Source organism: Meleagris gallopavo, chromosome 4, assembly GCF_000146605.3.
Source record: "Meleagris gallopavo isolate NT-WF06-2002-E0010 breed Aviagen turkey brand Nicholas breeding stock chromosome 4, Turkey_5.1, whole genome shotgun sequence".
Lineage (NCBI taxonomy): Eukaryota > Metazoa > Chordata > Aves > Galliformes > Phasianidae > Meleagris > Meleagris gallopavo.
Genome location: NC_015014.2, coordinates 28,325,280 through 28,333,785, shown reverse-complemented (window position 1 = coordinate 28,333,785; position 8,506 = coordinate 28,325,280).

Here is an 8,506-nt window from a genome sequence, read left to right as displayed (position 1 = left end):
AAAAAAGATCTTTACATCTAACAGTACTTTTCCAAGGAATAGGCTTCATTTTTAATTCTCCTTTTTTCTTCGCTTGCACACCAACAAGTCTACTCAGTTACAATCTACTCAATCACTTTTAAGAAAGAATTATCTTCATGTGAGAGGACTGCATACTCTCATAAAAATCAAACTTGTTGATGTAATCATTGTCTTTTTACTCCTGTTTCAAAGAAAATAAGTAGTTATGAAAGGGGGGTAACCTGTATTCTTCCACTTTAGAAATGAAGAACTGAAAGATTCTATAAGGATTAATCCAATATTGGGTTTAGGTTTGGAACTTGAAGGTATAGAAGCATAGGAAAGGAAGCAAAAAGGATAACTCAATTCCTTCCTCAGATATTCCCTTGCTAAACAGAGAAAAAATACTCTAGAAATCGATACAAGCAAATTCAGGCAATAGTACAAAACCAGCACGGTTAAGAGAGGCATGTGCATGGCATTTGTGGGGGAAGACAGAAGAGAAGACTTAAAAACCCACAAAAATGAGCACTGCTTTATTACCTCCAGGAATTTGTCAGACCAAAAGCTATACCAGACAAATGACTAATTTCCAACACTAATAGTATACAGGTGGCTTTACAAAAAGAAATAAACTTTTCCATTTAGCAGGCAGCCTGATCTCCAGTCTGTTAAATTCTTACTGCTAGGGAGGTGTAGCTGTTTTCTCAAAGTTTGCTTCAATCAACCTCATGTGTCACAAGAAACAGATGTTCTAGCAAAGTTTCAAATTCTTGTGGTGCTGCAGACTCACTGATGCGATTATCTGATTTCTTAGGACACTTTTGTCATTTTTTGGATTCAGACAGAGGAAAGACAAAAAAAAAAAAATCCCTTGTGCAAATGTTCTTGCACCCACTGCAATCTTCCTTATGACTGAGAAAAGTACCTGGGCCAGGATGAAAGGGAAAATATGTACTAGTAGAAAGTGGCATACTTACACCCTTGTCTTTCTTCAAAGGATGAGTTATTAACAATCAGAGTGAGGAATAGAGATTTATCAGTGACTAAATAAAGACAACACACTCCAAAAATAACTGAGAGCTGAGTGACCATACTCATTCAGCAGTGAATGAGCTCTACTGTGAACAAATGTATATGGAGAGCTGCCCAAGCCATAAGGCAACAGCATAAGTACAGGAGTAAACTAAAAAAAACATGTAAATATTTACATTAGAAATCAGAAACTTTAAGACAGAAAGATTGTGAATTTTTGAAAAAAAAAAAACAAACAAAACCAAACTACAAGAACCATGTAAGAAACTGAATCAGAATCTGCAAGATATGATGCTCTGGTAACAAGTTACTGCAATGGATTATTACCATTTTAGGCCAAAATCAATGGTCTTTCAAACCTCACACTTCGGCATACTAGGTCAGACCCCAAACTTATTTGAGTCCAGTATCCTTTTTCCTAAGAAGATGATAGGCAGATGCCTAGGAAAGGATTGAGGGGAGGGTACAGAACAAGTGTATATGAAATATTCCCTGATACTTCCTGACTTCCAAACAGAACGCAAAAAGCGAACAAAGAACACAACCAACCAACCAAAAAACCACCGAGAAAAAAAACACACAAAAATACAACAAATAAGTTTCCCCAGGTATCATATCTGATAATGTCTGACTATAAAGTAACCGGTGCATGCTTCAACAGATTTTGTAACAGAGTATCCAATATTCCAAGCCTTTCATCCACATTCACAGGAAAGGACCCGTCAATTGCTGTGAAAATCCACAGCCACCAAGTATTCTGTAAGAATTCCTTGCTATGTTATCAAGGGGCAATCTTCATAGTGTCCTATTGCTCTCAATTCCAGATGAATAATTTGAAATTTCAGCTTGAAGCAAAGAAAATGATTGCCAAACTATGGAGTAGGAAAGGAGGTTTTGGAAAAATCCATTTGACAGCCAGCAGCAGTAGTCCCTGTGCATACCACAGACTGCTGAGGGGAAAATAAAAACTAATTTACTGCCTTGAATACTTAAAAAAAAAACAAAACAAAAAAACTGTAGATCATACAGCTGGAAATCAGAGGTGAGCGGTGTTAGGAGACTTGACCTATTAGACTGTGGAATAAGAGAATTCCAAAGAGAAAAAGAAAGAATGAAAAGAAGAGGTAAAAGGTCAGCATTCGTTTCAATATCATAGAATTTAGATTCACTCAGGTTTCCTTTCCTTCAGTTGAATGGCAAATCAATGCGCATCTACGCAAGAACTCACTGTATTCATCTTCAACTGAAGTGCATTCAGAACATTTGGAAAGATGCCTTCTCCATACTTCTTTATTGCTACAACAAAACAGTTTAAAATGAAAGAGTAGTCAAGTAGCACACAAGACCTTCTTGCCTGCTTACTGATTACAGTTACGCTTTCTGCTAAAGAAAGCAATCTCCTTTTTGGCAAATTCAACACAGGCAGCTGTAGCTGTTTCAGGGTGGTGAAAACAGAACACGCATTTATACCTGAACAGCAATTGAGGGAATATAGATTTCTGGGACTCGATGCAAAATGGAGGCAGCAGCATAACTTCGACACAGGAGAAATCTTTCTGGTTGTCACAAATGCATTTGTGGTATTTTTAATTAGTGATGGCAGCTTTCGGGTTTTCAAATCTACCAAAAAGCTTAGTGCACTATTCTGAAAAAGCGCTCCATACAGTGAAATGAACGGAGGTCCACCTAGAATTTGACAAAGGACTGGCAACACAAAAAAGCCTTCCTATCTAGATAACTGTAAAGAGCCCTGTAATTTTTGTACCTACTGGACATATATATGTCAGTTGGAGTTAGAAATAATGCTTCTTCATTGTATTGGCAACTCAAGGCAAGAGGAAATCTATAACAGCTGGAACTGGAACTATTTTGACTGTCCTCTGGAAGGCACAACAAAACCAAGAGGAGCAAGGTATGCTGATTATACCACGTTCAAGTGTATATGTTTCCTTAAACTTCAAACATATGGAGACATACATAGAAATGCACGCTTAAGAACCCCTTTATCCCACCTGTGCATCTTTCTCTAACACTATATTATTGCTGAAAAAGTAAAAACTGGAGGAAGAACATCTCAGCCATCAGGAGTGTTAAGGGACTTATGACACTGGCATACAGGAGCATAAAGACAGATTCCTTTTCCAAAGAGCAAGGTCAGACAGGGTTTGCTCTGAGGAAATACACCAGTGTGACATGAACCAGCAAAGCCATCAGTAACTACTCCAGACCTTGTGAGACAAACAAGAACATGGAATTCAGGAAGGAGACTCATCCCAACAAACTGTGCCTGTTCAAAGTGGAACAGAAGCAGGTTGTGAACAGATGTAATGTTTCCGAACTCATAAAAATTACAATACTTTAACACAATCAAAACTACAAACCAAAGAAAATAACATTTGGAGTTCTACTACAGTGAATGATGCAGACACATTGGTTAGGAGCGGTGAAGCCAAGTGGTTACAGCAAAGAATGAAGTTTGGGTATAATCCCAGCTGAGACAACCACTACACTGACCTCAAGAAAGCCATCCGACCTCCTTATGCCTCAAACGACCAGCTGGAAAACTGGATAAAAAACAGGACTTGTTGAAAAACAGATGTGCAGATGAATTGGGTCTTCCTGGATAAATAAATTACAAAATATCTTATACAGAACATAAAGAGTTTGATGCAGGTGGGAATGGTTTATTTAGCACTTTATTACATGTTTGATTAAAAAATGGCACTAGGGATTGAGATTGTAAACACTGCCAATTTACTTGGAAATGCATTCGCATTATCAGAACGAAATGAACTGGAAGGGAATGTAACAAGCTGAGAGTACAAGACAAAAAAAACTAATTTTATAGACAAAGACCTCAGGAAGTCTCTAACTCATGCACAGAGGTATTTCACACAGGATATCTTCAACAAGTTTGCATTGCTCATCTGAGGAAACTCAGAAAGCCCTTTCATTCCTCTTTTAGAGTTTTAAACTGGAAGCATGACTTTAAAAGCAACACAATTGATGTTACATTTTTATGAAAGTCTCAACTTGTAATGTCCAATAAAAAAATCCATAAAACAGTGGATGAAAGCATAGATAAAAAGAACTTCATATATTCAGCATATTGCAAACGAAAACGTTTAGACATGATTTTTCAGATTGTTATCGCTTTGAATCATTTCAATGCATCTTCTCCTCTTAAAGCACAAATTTTAAGCCACAGCACTTGAATTCCTTTAAGATATCCAGCACTCATCCTACATGCTGAGGGAGCAAATGAACAAAAGACCTTCTGAAAACAATAAGCACACCTCATAAAGCACTGTCTTAATGAAACCAGTAGCACCATCTGCTTTAATGTACAGAAAGAAAAAGATGAATTCAAACTCCCAGATTTTGATCTCGCCACTGATTAGCTTGTGAGAAATAATTTTTTGTCCCTCAGGCCTCAAGTTGGTTCAAGTATAAAAGATAGAACAACGACACTTCTAATTTGACCAAAAAGCACTATGAGAAAGTTTTAGTCACCATCTGATAAGATAAGGTAAAACAGTCCTCATCTGAAACCTGATAATAGACTACACATTAGTAGATACACAGCACAGTAGAACTAGATGCACAATGACAATAAAAACAAAAAACAATAGCAAGTGGAATGAGTTTACTTGCCTATTTTGCACAAAAACAAACAAAACAACAACAACAAAATATCAACCTAACACAATGACTTCTAACTGGGTAATTCAGAATTTAGCTGAGATTATACACATATTGCCAACATTTCATTTAATGTAATGACATCTCACACTTTCATAGAATCATAGAATCACCAAGGTTGGAAAAGACCTAAAAGATCATCCAGTCCAACCGTTCACCTATTACCAATAGCTGCCACTAAACCATGTCCCTCAACACAACATCCAGTCTTTCCTTGAACACCCCCAGGGTCGGCGACTCCACCACCTCCCTGGGCAGTCCATTCCAGTGCCTGACCACCCTTTCTGAAAAGTAATACTTCCTAATGTCCAGCTTGAATCTCCCCTGCCGTAGCTTCCTCTCCTCCAAAAAGTTGACAAACTGTAAGAGTAGAATTAAGATCAACTTCAGTCAGATAATAAAAATTTTTGCATCTTCTGAACAAATACAAACCTCTGAATGATCACATGCTTTGTGATCAATAATCCTGACAAGATCTATCACAATCTGACAGGTATAGAAAGCCAATCTGACAACACATAGAAAGGCAATAAAAAAATTAACTGCAGTCAGGATATTTTCCTTTAATAAATTAAAAGGTAGCAATTAGATATTCAGCTGCTCAAAAACACATTTCCATGACAGTTCCAAATTTGAATTCAAAACCCATGTTCTAGGCAAGGATAATCACTCATTTGTACCTGAAGGCACCAGTATCTAAACTTTTAGGCACAGAATATGTTCAATTTCAACTCCCCAAACTACAGAGAGCTTGACATTTAAATGTCTACTATGCAGTAAAAGGTACAATTAGCAGCACCACCAGACCCTTAAGTCATTGAAGGAAAAATAACTTCCAAAGGATGCAGGATTAATAGTCACACTGTCGGCACCTGTTATTTCCTCCACCTTAGTCTATGCTAACGTGAAGGACAGATCTGAAAATCAATTGCTAATTGCACCCTGAACTGTCAAATCTCAGCAGATCAGTGTTTGATTCATGCCTCTACACTTGTGAAGACAGCTGTAGATCAAACTTCACCTGATTCACAAATCTGTCACGATCACCCCGCCACATTACAATACTAACAATCTTTTCAGACTTAAATACATAAAATTGCACGTTTCAATAGAAAACAGATGTCTGCAAAAGTAAAAGAGTTAGTAAAGATGACAAATGCTTTCAGCTTTGAGAGTTGACAGTGAAACATGATCATGGTTTGCAATCCCCTCTTACATCAACAATCAAAAGAGCAAATTCTCCTATGTCTATGAAGACACTCTTCTCGATAGCTGAAGCTAGCATGTTAGTCTATCAAATCCAGGCATCAGTCAATGTGCTCCCTGGGCAAAAATCTTATTCTGAGCTGCTGACATTGACCCACATTAGTAGTGCATTCGCCTAAAAGACAAAAATTTGGTCTACTACTATTTTCTACTACCAGAGAAGTTTCAAGACTCTTCTAATAGACAATGGTGTATTCATGAAGATGAAATTTAAGGAAAACTGTTCTTCCACTTTTCTCCCTCTCCCAAATACATTCTTGATTTAAGAAAGTCACACAGCTTATGTGATTATATAATGACAATTACGACAACACTGTGTTGTACATTTAAAGTGCTCCTACAAAAGGAAGAACATAAAATTATTTTTCTATTCACCACACTCATACTCTATAAGCATTTTAAGAATATAAGAAATTTCACCATCCCTACATTTCCAGTCAAATGATAGCTTTAATGATTGCTTAATCTCTGCTAAGAAACAAAAATAAAGATAACCAATTTCCAGGAATCAATTTCTAACTGAATCAGCAGAGCTATCAGAAACCATAGTAACCAGCATGAACTGCCCATCCTGTATTGTTAGTCCACTCAATTAATATCCAAAAGTTCCTCAAAGGTTCCAGTGCTGCTCTTAGAATATACACTACTATGTCACTTGTTCAACTGCAATGCTGTAAAGTCATTAAGTGTCTGTGCTACTTACATTAGTCACTTAAAATCAGTGCTTTTTAAAGGTTTGCTGTCAGGATACAGCAGATTTATTCAATCCCTGCTTCTCCCTTTCCTCCAGTAACAGAAAACATTGCACAGAATTAGCCAGCACTGTCTTTGCCAGGAAGAAAGGGAAGCAGGGCGGATGGCAGAATATAACCAGATCTGTCATTCCACGCTACAGTTAACTTAGTGCAGCTTCATTCTGTAGGCCAAAGACAGAAGGAAAATATGCTCTTAACGAAAAGACACAGCCACATATATGTGAAAGAACTGTATCAGCATGAGACTTTAGATGCTATGTTTGAAGCACTGTTTTAAAAAGATGACAGAAGAGTCTTCTGTCACCACTGCCTCTATCTAGGCAGAAGCCAACTCTCATAAACCAGAATCCATAAGCCTATATCCATCTTATAAGGATAACTGTGATTTTATTGGTGCTGTGAAGATTATCTGTCATAAAGATTAATCTCACAGCGGGATTTCCGCACAAGTTTTTATTCTGAAAAGGAGTGGGTCATCATCTACGTTTACTGGTAGGAAAAACTCTGCAATCACATTATTTAAAGAATGTAGGACTTGTCAGAGTTTCAGCTGACAGCAGAGGAATTATTTTGAGATATAATTACAAAGAGGGAGCTTTCTAAGAATTAATTTGCTTAGAGTGACATTTTTCACAAAATAAAATTTAAAACTATGGTACTTTCAGTTGAGTCTTTGACCAGGGGCTTTCACTTCTATATTACACATACAGTCTTTGGGTTATAGCAAATGCATGGGCTGAATTAAGTGCAAAAGAGACACACAATTCCAAGTGTACCTGAAGTATTTCATATTTAAAAAGCAAAAGAAAGCAAAACAAACAAACAAACAAACAACAACAACAACAACAACAACAACAAACCCAGCAACACAAAAACCTTCCCCTTCAGCAAACTTGCTTGCAAGCCAGCTTCTCATAAGAAGATGTGTATGCACAACATATACTGCGGACTGTAACACTTATTTTACAGTGTTAGATGTTCTTTTCAGTTTTAGTAAGGCAGCTGAAGAATATTTAAGGAAGCTTTTAGGTGTTTGAAGAAATAAACCTGGTAATTTCTGCCAGTTCACAAATAATTTGTTGAATATAACAGAAGTTCAGAGCCAAAAAATAGGAAATTTTGTTGACTGAATTGTGTTTAATGCAAGATCATAATGCTTTTTCTCCATAAAGAAAAGCAAAACCAGGTATTATTTTACTACTTTAAACATGCCCAAAGTAAAACAGTAGAAGCTGACTCGTATGTATTTATCATGTTTGATCAAATTTTAAGGGAAGAAAAACTCACGAGAAAATAAAATGATTGTCTGCTCAGGATTTGCTGGAAATTTTGCACCAGAAGGAAACAAATAGTTAACCATATCCTAAATAAAGACACCTCCAGTGCTTATCTTATTTTTTCCACTGTCATCGTATGTAGGTCTCTGAAGATTTCCTTTCACACAGTTTAAATCTGAACGATTTCTTTTAGAGACTGCAAAATATTCCTGATAGTAGTCAGGAAAGAATTCATGTCTGCCTTCATATTTTCATCATAAAATTGCACAAGTTTCAGTCATGTCTGGCAGCCAAAGATAAATTAATCACAGAACAAGCAGGTACTGCACAATACAGCATTTCCCTTATCTTTGAACCTTTCCCAGCTTGGACAGATGCTGCGTTCTTCACTGTGCTGGAAGAAAGCAGAACAGATGAGCTCCTGGAAACACAGCTTTCGCTCCCAGGCACCCAAAGCAGGGCACCATTAAA